Genomic DNA, 11155 nt, shown 5'->3' on the forward strand with positions numbered 1-11155 from the left:
ACTCATCTCTGAAATTATGTATCCTGCGGTTCTTTTCCACCCCAGCACCTGTCACTGCACTTACATTAGAACTGTTATTAGGTTTGAATAATTTTACTTTTAACCTTAACAAAATGGAGTAGAATATTAGGGTTTCTGCACATGATGTCATGTACTTAGGTTTGCAGCATGACTATCGTGACACATTTGCTAAGAGGCGTTTATCTGTTTGAGTCTATTCTGTAGGGTGTGGGGCAGTGACCTGCTTCATTCTGCTGCGTGTGTCTGTCTGCTTCTCCCAGCAACATTTCCCCACTTTCCCTCTCCAGTGCCTGCTCTGGCTCCTCTGTCGTAGAGTCACTGGCTGTCCTGATGAGGGTGGGTTCCTGGGTCCTCATTATATTCCAGAGTTCTGTCTGTTTTGGTCCCAGTACCATGCTGCTTTAATTATTAGAGCTTTATTGTATGGACTGAAGTCTGGAGTGAGCTGCCTCCATTCTTCCTTTTTTTGTCAGTGTTGTTTTGGGTGTTCGGGGCCTTTTATGGTTCCACATACATTTCAGTATTTTTTTTTTATATCCTTGGAGAATGTCATTGAAGGTCTTATTGGGATTAAGTTGAATCTGTAAGTTGCTTTGGGTCAGATGGGCATTTGGTAATGTTGATTCTTCCAAGCCAAGGGCAGGGAATATCTTTCCATTTCTCTGTCTTTTCTATTTCTTTTGACAATGTCTTTCTCTTTTCTTGTATCTTCACCTCCTTTGTTATGTCTACTCCGTGGTACTTAGTCTCGTGATTATAAGTGGGTTTGTTTTCTTAACTTCTCTTCTAGTTCATTATGTGCATATAGAAGGCAATTGATTTTCGTGTGTTGATTTTGTCAGCTTCCAACTACACTGATGTGGCTCATTGACTTAATTTGTTGTTTTCAGTGGAGTCTTTAGTGTTCTTAGTGGATATTATGTTGTACAACTGTTTAAAATGTGCTTAAATGTTTAAATTCATGCGATCTTGAGGCAGTTAATATTTTATTATTTTAAATTTTTATTTATTTTATACACTAGTGGCAAAATGTAGGCAATGAATAGTCTCAGCATATGTTTATAATACCCTGATTCAGGTTCTTAATTCAATACATGTATTGAATTCTCCTTATATCTCGTAACTTTATTGTCATTATGCCCCATAAATTTTATTGACCAGTAAACTATGACAGTATCACGAATTAATTTTAACAAAGTTATTTATCATCAGATAAATAAAAATGCCAATGATTTAAAATAACAGTAGCAAGTTGTCAACCCAGATATTTATGTATCAAGATGATGTCATCTTTTAACCATTGCTGGCTGCCTCCAAATTTGCCATGTGCCTTACGGGACTCGCCTGGGCTGAAGGCAAGGTCAGCCTGATTCCCTCAGAGGGTGACCTGTTTGAGAAACAGTTAAAGGGCCTGATGTCCAATTGAGACTACATTTTATATTGAAATATTTTGGTGTGAAATTTTCAAACCTTGGAAATCACAACGGGAAACCAAAGGTGGATGCAGTCAGCAGAGAGGAGCTGAGGCCAGACAGCAAAGGCACTCAGGGGCTTTTCACTTCCCCAATTTAAACCCTCAAATTCTTTATGTCTTTCCGTCTACACTAAATGATAATATCATTCATGATATGTAAATCTGACGAGTTTTCTTGTTTGAAGAACTCCATATGGAAACACAAACACTCTGGGTGAGATCCCTGTAATAACGTGCCCAGAAGGACACTGTCATCAAATTCTAAGGCATTCTAGGTAATTAAATAAATGTGGATAATCACACGTGTAAAGTGCGGTGTGATGTGAGTGCCGTTCCTCAACTCTTCCTGGAAATATTAGAATATTGTGCAGTCCACGAGCTATTATTTTGATTTTACCATTATAGTTTCCTAAGTTCCTTTATTGTTTCTTTTTTTAAAAAAAGATTTATTTATTTATACAAGAGCTGGGGTACAGGACAGAGGTGTGGGGGGTGAGAGCTGGCATGAGAGGTGTGGGGGGTGAGAGCCAGACTGACCGAAATACACTGCTGAGGGAAGCAGTGGGTGAGGCAGGAGAGGTCTGCAGCGCCATGTGGGTAGCTCCCTGGCTGTCTGGGAACTCAACCCGTGGTGCAGAGGCTGCGGAGAGATTTACAGCACTGTGCTGTACCCACTGTACCACCAGGGACTCCCCTATTACTGTTTCTTAAAAAACCCTACCCACTATATATTGTCAGTTTTTAGTCATTATACTGCACCTGAAATTAACAGCTTTCAAGTCCCTGTCTTATTTCTGGTGTCCACTGTGCTTGGCGTGTTTATGGTAAATGATGGAGGCACCCACACCAGAGCTTCCAGGAGGGGCTCCACCACGTCACGTGTGGTCCTTATCGACAGAAGGTCATGACTACTCGATTCACTATGAATCTTTGGGCCTTATTTATGCTGTGAAGGCCTCACTCACCAACTAAAGGGGCCTCTATCCTACCCGAGTCCCCTGATCCCACAAGTGACCATGTGGGTCAGTGACATTAGAGGGGAAACTGCCTTAGAAAGACTGGAGATGCTGCCCCAGTGAGAAAACTTCTGCTGACGACCGAGATGAAACCCAACCATTGCCCCTATTGGCCGGGAGCACAGAAATGGAGAACAGCAAAGAGTGGCTAGAAATTCAAACACCAGTACACACAAAACATCAAAGAACATCTAAGTGTTAACAAGAGAAACAATTAAAGCTATAGGGGTATATGGAGTTATCTTAAATATAACTTAAAAATAAGAATATATCTTTAATTATACAATGGAATTACATGTAACTATACAAATATAAAGGGGAGAATGATGTGAAGATTTAAAATATGTGTCTCATAATGGAGTCATGAAGTCATCTTCTCTATTACATTTTGGTGAGTCTCCCCTTCATCAGTCTCCCAACAGCTGACTGCATGGCTTGGTTTCTCAGACTGTATATGACCGGATTAAAGGTGGGGGGTACCATCGTGTAGAACATAGAAATGACCAGGTCAGACATGGACGGGGTCTCTGAGGTCGGCTTCAGATAAGCAAAGAATCCAGTGGAGACAAACAGCACCACAACCAGAAGGTGGGGCAGGCAGGTGGAGTAGACTTTGGCCTTACCTTCTGTGGATGGGATATTCCTGACAGCAGAGAAGATGTGGACATAGGAAATGATGTTTGAAATGAAATAGCAGGTGCTCAACACCACACTAATGAGAATGGGGACAAGTTTGTTCATTAGATTTCCTGAGCAGGAAATAGCCAATAACTGGGGGACGTCACAGAAGAACTGGTGGACCACGTTGGACCCACAGTAGGACAAGGAGAAGGTTCCAGCTGTGTTCATCACAGCATAGAGACCCCCACCCAGCCAGGACACAGCTGTCAGCTGCACACACCTGTCCCTGCTCATGATGACATCATAGTGCAGGGGTTGGCAGATGGCAGCATAGCGGTCAAGGCTCATCACCGTGAGCAGGGTCATCTCTGCACCTGCCGAAAAAACCATCATGAAGACCTGGACGACACAGCCAGGGAAGGAGATGGAGCTTCTGTGCCTCAGAGAGTTGGCAATGGACTTGGGCACTGTGGTTGTGATGAGGCAGAGGTCCGAGAAGGACAGACTCCTCAGGAAGAAGTACATGGGGGTGTGGAGGTGCCGGTCCAGGGTGGTGATGAGGACGATTAGCCCATTCCCCAGCAGGGTGCACAGGTAGACCAGGGAGAAGAGCAGCGGGTGCAAGAAGCCCATGGTCCCCTGGGTGGGGAACCCCAGGAGGACGAATTCTGTCACGGCTGTGAGATTCATCCCCCCTGGAGCCGTCATCTGTATAAATAAAAAAGAGGAAAAAAAAACATTGTCATATCTTCCAATATTGAACACAAAATGGGTTATTAACACATAATCATCATGCAATCTATGCTTTATTGTTATCTGAGTAATTCATATTTTATCTCATGTGAATGTGCTATTGATGTTTTGTCCAAACATGTGTCCATAAATTCATGAAGAAATGAAAATTTTAAATGACCATGATAAAACCTGCATATCAGGTCTCTCAGTGAACTGAATTGACAGAACACCGGTGCCCAGTCATTCTCAGGCCCGCGGCTCCCTCTCCTTCCCCGGGCCCCAGCACCTCTGCCCAGCACACCTCCCAGAGGTTGTCCAGGGCACAGTCCCAGAGGACACGTGACCATGCCCAGCCCCTCCCCACCCCAAAGACCCTGTCCCTACTCCTCCAGCACAGGCCTGGTCTGGGGAGGCCCCACAGTGACGGGTGTGCAGGGAGATGGGGTGTGCGAGTCTCTGTTTTCCTGCTCCCCCAGACCCGACACTGTCCTGGAACTGAATGATCTGGGCTCAGCATCCCCGTGCGGCATGTCCTGACGCCTCCTCTGTCAGATTCCTGCCCCTGTGGACTCACTCCTGACTCCTGGTCTGTCCTCTCGTCTCCTCATTTTCCTGTGCCTGACTCCCAACATCTGAGGACTCAGAGACCATGTTTCCCACAGAGTCTCCTCCTGGGTCACACCCACACGTCCCTCCTGCAGGATGGGCTCGTCCACCCCCGGGTCTTTCCCCGGCCCCTCTGTCCCCCTCAGACTCATGCACATCTGTACAGGGAGGAGGCCGCTCCGGAGCTGAGCCGGACGGTCTGTGCGTGTGGTTGTCCCGCCAGTCCCAGGGACCCGGGTCCCCCGGGTGCAGGTTTGTTCCTCACCCCAGGCCTGTGCGTGAGTGGGGAAGTCTGGACACGGGGCAACCCTGCCCTCTCTCCTCCCCCCAATCTTACCTCTCGCCCCTCTGTGGGGTGACGGAGGGGCAGGCCCTGGGGAGGCAGGGTCACATAGTAACATAAAATAATTGCAACACATTGGTGGCATCTTCCTAATAATTTAATAAAAACAGGAAAATAAATCAGAATATGAGGTGGTCCAAGATGCAGACATCTTGTGACTGATATGAAACATACTGGTAATGATGACAGAAGCTCTGACATATTCTCTTCCTGTGCCATATCATTCACGATCCCTGAGTGGTGTAGTTGGGAAAAACCCCAAGTCCATGTCTATAAAAAGACAGGCGTCCACACCCTTCTTCTCTCTAGTGCCAGAGCCTGAAATGGTGAACAATGTTGTGTAGAAGTGAGATAATTTATTTGACTCTTAGGTCTGTCATAATATGTAGGCAAAAGGCACAACATTCTGACAATAAATATTATATTAACTTTCTCCTGGAATTTCTTCATCACGATGTAATTCCATTAATTGTTGTGCTTTTACATAGTGCCCAAAACAACTCAGTGTGCTGAATGCTCAAATGCCAGTTATGAAGCATTCATTGTCACATATACGATGCATCACAATCCTTTGAACCCTTTAAAGGAGAGTATGTTTCTTCTCGTTGAGACTCATCCAGCATGATAAGGCAGTGGGGCACTGAGAACCTTGTGCACCTTCAGAATTTATTAGTTTTCATGATTTATAAAATGAGTATTTTAATTAATGTACTTTCTCACATCTAAAATGAAGCTTGAATTCTAACAACTTTCAAGTCAGAGTGATTTCCATTCTGAAAACTGCCTAAGAACCGAATACCTGCAAATTGCGGGGGAAAGTTCTGGCTGCTGTGTCCATCTGTGTCCTGAGGTTGTCTCCATGGCATGGACAGAGGGTGTCCCGGCCTCTCACTCCATGGTCAGGGCTCCTGGGGACGCCTCTGAGCACTCACAGGATGTTCCACCCCATCCTGCGCTGCCTCATGGACAGAGCAGGGCCTCAGGGCTGGGCTATTTGAGCTCTGGAGCTGGTGTCCGCGTGTTGGACACTGTCCAGATTCCAGCCCTCAGGGACCTTCCTCCAGAGGGAAAGTGTGTGTTTACTTGACTGTGTTAATTGGAGCGTCCTGCAGTGCTTCTCGGGGAGTAAATATCACACTCGGTGTGTAGATGTGATTTTGTGTCTGGCTCACGCCTCTATGGAAGTGAATAGACAAATCCTCACTTCCAGGTTCCATTCCCCACCTGTCGTGTCCGCCGTGGTGGGCACCATCAGTCATAACCGTGCCCTGAGTCCCTGTCTAGACAGCTGGAGAGTCGCCCCTCACCCACCGTGTGCCTTTCACAGAGAGGCCCTGGGGATGGGCCTGAGGGGGATGCGGGAAGGCCTGAGGTGGGAGGGAAGGGACAAGGAGAGAGGCAGGAGGGAGCCAAGGGAGGGGAGTGGGACGAAAAGACAATGGACGTCCAGCAGAAGTGAGTGACCACGGGGGTCACCAGCCCTTTGGGAAGAGAAACTTTACTTGTCTCTGAAATTGTGTCTCCTCCGGTTCTTTTCCACCCCAGCACCTGTCACTGCACTTACATTAGAATTGTCCTTTTGTTGAGATAATTTGCTTTTAATCTTTAGGAAATAGTATTTTAGGGTTTCTGCTCATGGTGTCATATACTTAGGTTTGCTGCATGACGATGGTGACGTCACACATGGAAACAGGCGTTTACCTCTTTGAGTTTACTCTTCTGTAGGGTTTTGGGGCAGGACCTGCTTCACTCTGCTGCGTGTGTCTGTCTGCTTCTCCCAGCACCATTTCCCCACTTTCCCTGCTCCAGTGCCTGCTCTGGCTCCTCTGTCGTAGAGTCACTGTCCCTCCTTATGAGGGTGGGTTCCTGGGCCCTCGTTATATTCCAGTGGTCTGTGTCTGCTTTTGTCTCCGTGCCATGCTGTTAACTATTAGAACTTTACCATAGTTTGAAGTCTGAAAGTGTGCTTCTTCCTTTCTTACTCGTTTTCGACAAGACTGTTATGGCTGTTTGTGGTCTTTTGTAGTTCCGTATACTTTTATGTAATGTTTGCTTCGTATGTTTGAAAATGCCATTGAAATTTTCATTTGGATTGCATGAATCTGTAAATTGCTTTGAGTCCGATGGATATTTTGTAATCCTGATTCTTCCTGTCCATGAGGAGGGCAGATCTTTCCCTTTTTGTGTGTTTCCTATTTATTCTAAGAATGTCTTACAATTTTCTGTGTATCTTCACTTCCTGTTTTAGGGTTACTCCTAGGTAATTTTGTCATTATACATAGGATTGCCTTCAAATTTCTTCTCTTCTGATTCATTTTTTGCACATAGGAAGGCAATTGATGTTCATGTGTTGATTTTGTACTTCTCTCTTTTTTGAAATTTTATTTTTATATTCCCCATACAATTGCAACCCCCTTGTTCATAGTTGTTTGTTGATTTTGATATTTTCTTTCTTATAGTTATTCTTTTTCCTGGTCCCTTATTTAAGTTTTCTAGATTCCTGCTCTGAGTGAGACCATCTGGTATTTTTCTTCTTCTTTCTGGCTTATTTCGCTGAGCATGATCCCTTCTAGCGCCATCCATGTTGCTACAAATTACACGTGTTTATCTTTTTTAAATGCCAAGTTAATAGTCCATGGTGTATATGTACCACATCTTCTTGATCCAGTCATCTATTTTTGGGCATTTGGGTAGTTTCCAAAGCTTAGCTATTGTAAACAGTGCTGCTATAAACCTAGGGGTGCAGGTGTTCTTTGGAATTGATGTTTCTGTGTCCTTTGGGTAAATACCTAGGAGTGGAATTGCTGGATCATATGGAAGCTCTATGTTTAGTAGGTCCAGAAATCTCCACACAGTTCTCCATAGTGGTTGGACCAGTTTGCACTCCCACCAGCAGTGCAGGAGAGTTCCTTTTTCTCCACACCCTCGCCAACATGTGTTGTTGCTAGTTTTTTTTTAATATGTGCCATTCTCACTGGTGTAAGATGGTTTCTCATGGGAGTTTTGATTTACATTTCCTGATTACAAGTGATGTTGAACATTTTTTCATATGCCTGTCTTTGTTGGGTTTTGGTATTAATGTAATGTTGGCTTTGTAGAACATATTCGGTAGTATTCCTTCTTTTTCAATTTTTTGAGAGAGTTTGTGTAGGATAAGCAGTAATTCACTGCTGTCTGGACCTGGGCTTTCGTTTTTGGGTAGTGCTTGGATTACTGCTTCAATTTCGCTGCTTGTAATTGGTCTATTTACTTGTTCTATTTCTTCTTTGTCTAGCTTTGGATGATTATATCGTTCAAGGAATTTGTCCATCTCTTCTAGGTTGCCGAATTTGTTTGCATATTAGTCTTCATAGTAATCTCTGATTATTCTTTTGATTTCTACTGAATCTGTTGTAATTTCTCCTCTTTCACTTGTAATCCTATTTATATGTGTTTTTTTCCTTTGTGAGCCTTGGTAGAGTTTGTCTATTTTGTTTATTTTTTCAAAGAACCAACTTTTGGTTTCATTGATCTTTTGGATTTTTTTTTTAATTTCGAATTCATTTATTTCTGCTTTGATTTTTATTATTTCCTTTCTTCTACTGGCTTTAGGGTTTTTTTGTTGTTCTTTTTCTAGTTCTTTGAGATGTGAGATGAGGTTGTTTCTTTGAGTTCTTTCTTGTTTGTTGATGTGAGCCTGTATTGCTATGTATTTTCCTCTTATAACTGCTTTTGCTGCATCCCATACATTCTGGAAAGTGGTGTCCTCCTTGTCATTCAACTCAAAGTATTTTTTAATTTCTTCTTTGATCCCCTCATTAGTCCAGTGGTCTTCCAGTAGTGTGGATTTCAATCTCCATGAAGTGGGAGGGTTCCTTGTTTTCTTTTTATGATTTATTTCTAGCTCGATGCCTTTATGATTGGAGAAGATAGTTGGAGTGATTTTGATTTCCATGTATTTGTTGATGTTTGTCTTGTGGCCCAGTATGTGATTGATTCTAGAGAATGATCCATGTGCACGTGAGAAAAATGTGCACTCGGATTTTTTTGGGTGCCAGTGTCCTATAGATGTCTGTTAAGTCCATGAGTTCTATGTCTTTATTTAGGGCTCTAGTGTCTTTGTTTATTTTTTGTCTCGTTGATATGTCCATTGGTGAGACTGGGGTGTTGAAATCTCCCACTATATATGTATTTTCTTTAATATCTGCTTTCAGAGCTGATAATAATTGTCTAATATATTTTGGTGCCCCTTCATTTAGTGAGTGTATGTTGATGAGAGTTTTATCTTCCTGATGTATTGTACCCTTGATCATAATGTAGTGTCCATCTATGTCTATTTTTACTTTTTTTAATTTGAAGTCTATAGACTTCTGTTCCTGCCTTCTTTTTTGGTCCATTTGCTTGTAGGATTGTTTTCCAACCTTTTACTTTCAGTCTGTGTTTATCTTTTGTGGTTAAATGTGTTTCCTGGAGACAGCAGAAGGTTGGATTTTGTTTTTTAATGCAGCCTGCTACTGTGTGTCTTTTTATTGATGAGTTTAATCCATTTACATTTAGAGTTAATATTGATATGTTGGCATCTGTGATTGCCATTTTTTTTGTCTTTTTTTTGTGATTTTATTCCTTGTTTTATTCTGTTCTTATTGTTCATTCCTCTGTTGGCTTTGGCTTTAGGACTTCTTGTAGAATTTTTTGGAGTGGGGGTTTAGTTGTGATGAATTTCTGGAGTTTCTGTTTGTCTGGGAAGGTCCATATTTTTTCTTCATCGAGGAAGGAGAGCTTTGCAGGGTAAAGTATTCTTGGTTGGCATTTGCTGTCATGAAGTTTACTAAATATGTTACTCCACTCTCTTCTTCCCCGTAATGTTTCTTTGGAGAAGTCTGAATTTAACCTGATTGGTTTTCCCTTATAAGGTCTCTGTTTCTTCCCCCGTGCCAGTTTCATTATTTTTTCCTTGTCTTGGACTCTTGCAAGCTTTACTATTCGGTGTCTTGCTGCAGTTTTCTTTTTGTTATGGTGATTGGGGGTTCTTCTCGCTTCTTATATGTCTATATTCATCTCTTTTTTCATGCTTGGGAAGTTTCCTTCAATTATCTCCTTGAATAATTTCTCAGTTCCTTTGTCTCTCTCCTCACCTTCTGGAATACCTATAACTTACATTTCCTCTCTTCATGGAGTCTGATAATTGTCTAAGAGGCTCCTCATACTGCTTCATTTTCACTTCTCTCCCTTTCTCTTTTGGCTCTTTTTATTTCTGTATCTTCAATAGTACTGATCCGTTCTTCCATTTCATTGATTCTGTTTTCATTGATTTTCCAGAGTTCTTTATCTCCTCTAGTAATATTTTAATCTCCTGTGTTTCTTTTCTTTCCTTTCTTAAGGTCTCAATTTCATTCTTCAGTTCAGTGATTATTTGTCTCAAATCATTTTTTTTCCTTTTCATTTTCTTTCTGCTTTTTAATGATGATGATTATCAATTCTCTATCTGATAGGCCAAAAAGTTCTTCCTTGTCATTTTTGAGCTTTGGTAATTGTATTTCTTTTTGTGGTATGTCCTCCTGCTGGCTTGCTTGGTTATTTATATTTTTTCTTCTCCTGTTGTTTGCTTTCTAATTAGTTCTATGTGTTGGGATGTTGTGCCACTGGTGTTGGAGGGCATCTCTTTGGAATGCTCCTTTAGGGGTATCAGAAACTGTTTACCAGACTGAGACCAGCACTGGTAGGCAAAAATTCCAGCAGGGTGTTGATGCTGTGTTGCTGGGCTCTGTCCCTTACAGTTCCCTCCCTCTGTATTTACTCAGTTCCAACATGGAATCAGCTAGTTGGTGATTTAGTTCTGGTCACAGGGTGGCACCAGAGGCCTGTACTTGCTGATATGTGCTTTTTCCCAGTGGTTCTCTGAGTTACAGGGGGGGGGGGGCGCGGAGGGGAGCACCTCAACACAGGGGCTCTTATTCCAGCCAGGTGCTGTGTCTGCCTGTGTTCACCCTGTGTTGTGCCCACAGCTGTATGGATCCCATGCCCTAAAGTTTGCACTCTAGGTCTCAGTTCCAAGGCTATCAGATCCAAAATGCCGGCTGTCACCCTGTGCAGTGCCCACTGCGGATGGTGCGGCCCACGTTCCAGATCCTGTGCCTAGCTCTCAGTACCAGAATGGGATCTTGCTCCATGCCTTATTTCCTCCCTTACCCCCGTTTGCTTGGCCCACCCTCTCTCAGGGCCTGAGGGTGTTTTTGGGGTCCCTGGTTTCCAACTATAAGGTGTTGGTGATTTTTTTGTGGTCACTAGGTGGCGCCAGAACTCTTTCCTGGTGTCCTTCAGTAACTGTTTTTTACCCCATGGGTCCCAGGGAACAGAATG

The sequence above is a fragment of the Talpa europaea genome, assembly GCF_964194135.1.
Source record: "Talpa europaea genome assembly, chromosome: 2".
In the NCBI taxonomy this organism is placed as follows: domain Eukaryota; kingdom Metazoa; phylum Chordata; class Mammalia; order Eulipotyphla; family Talpidae; genus Talpa; species Talpa europaea.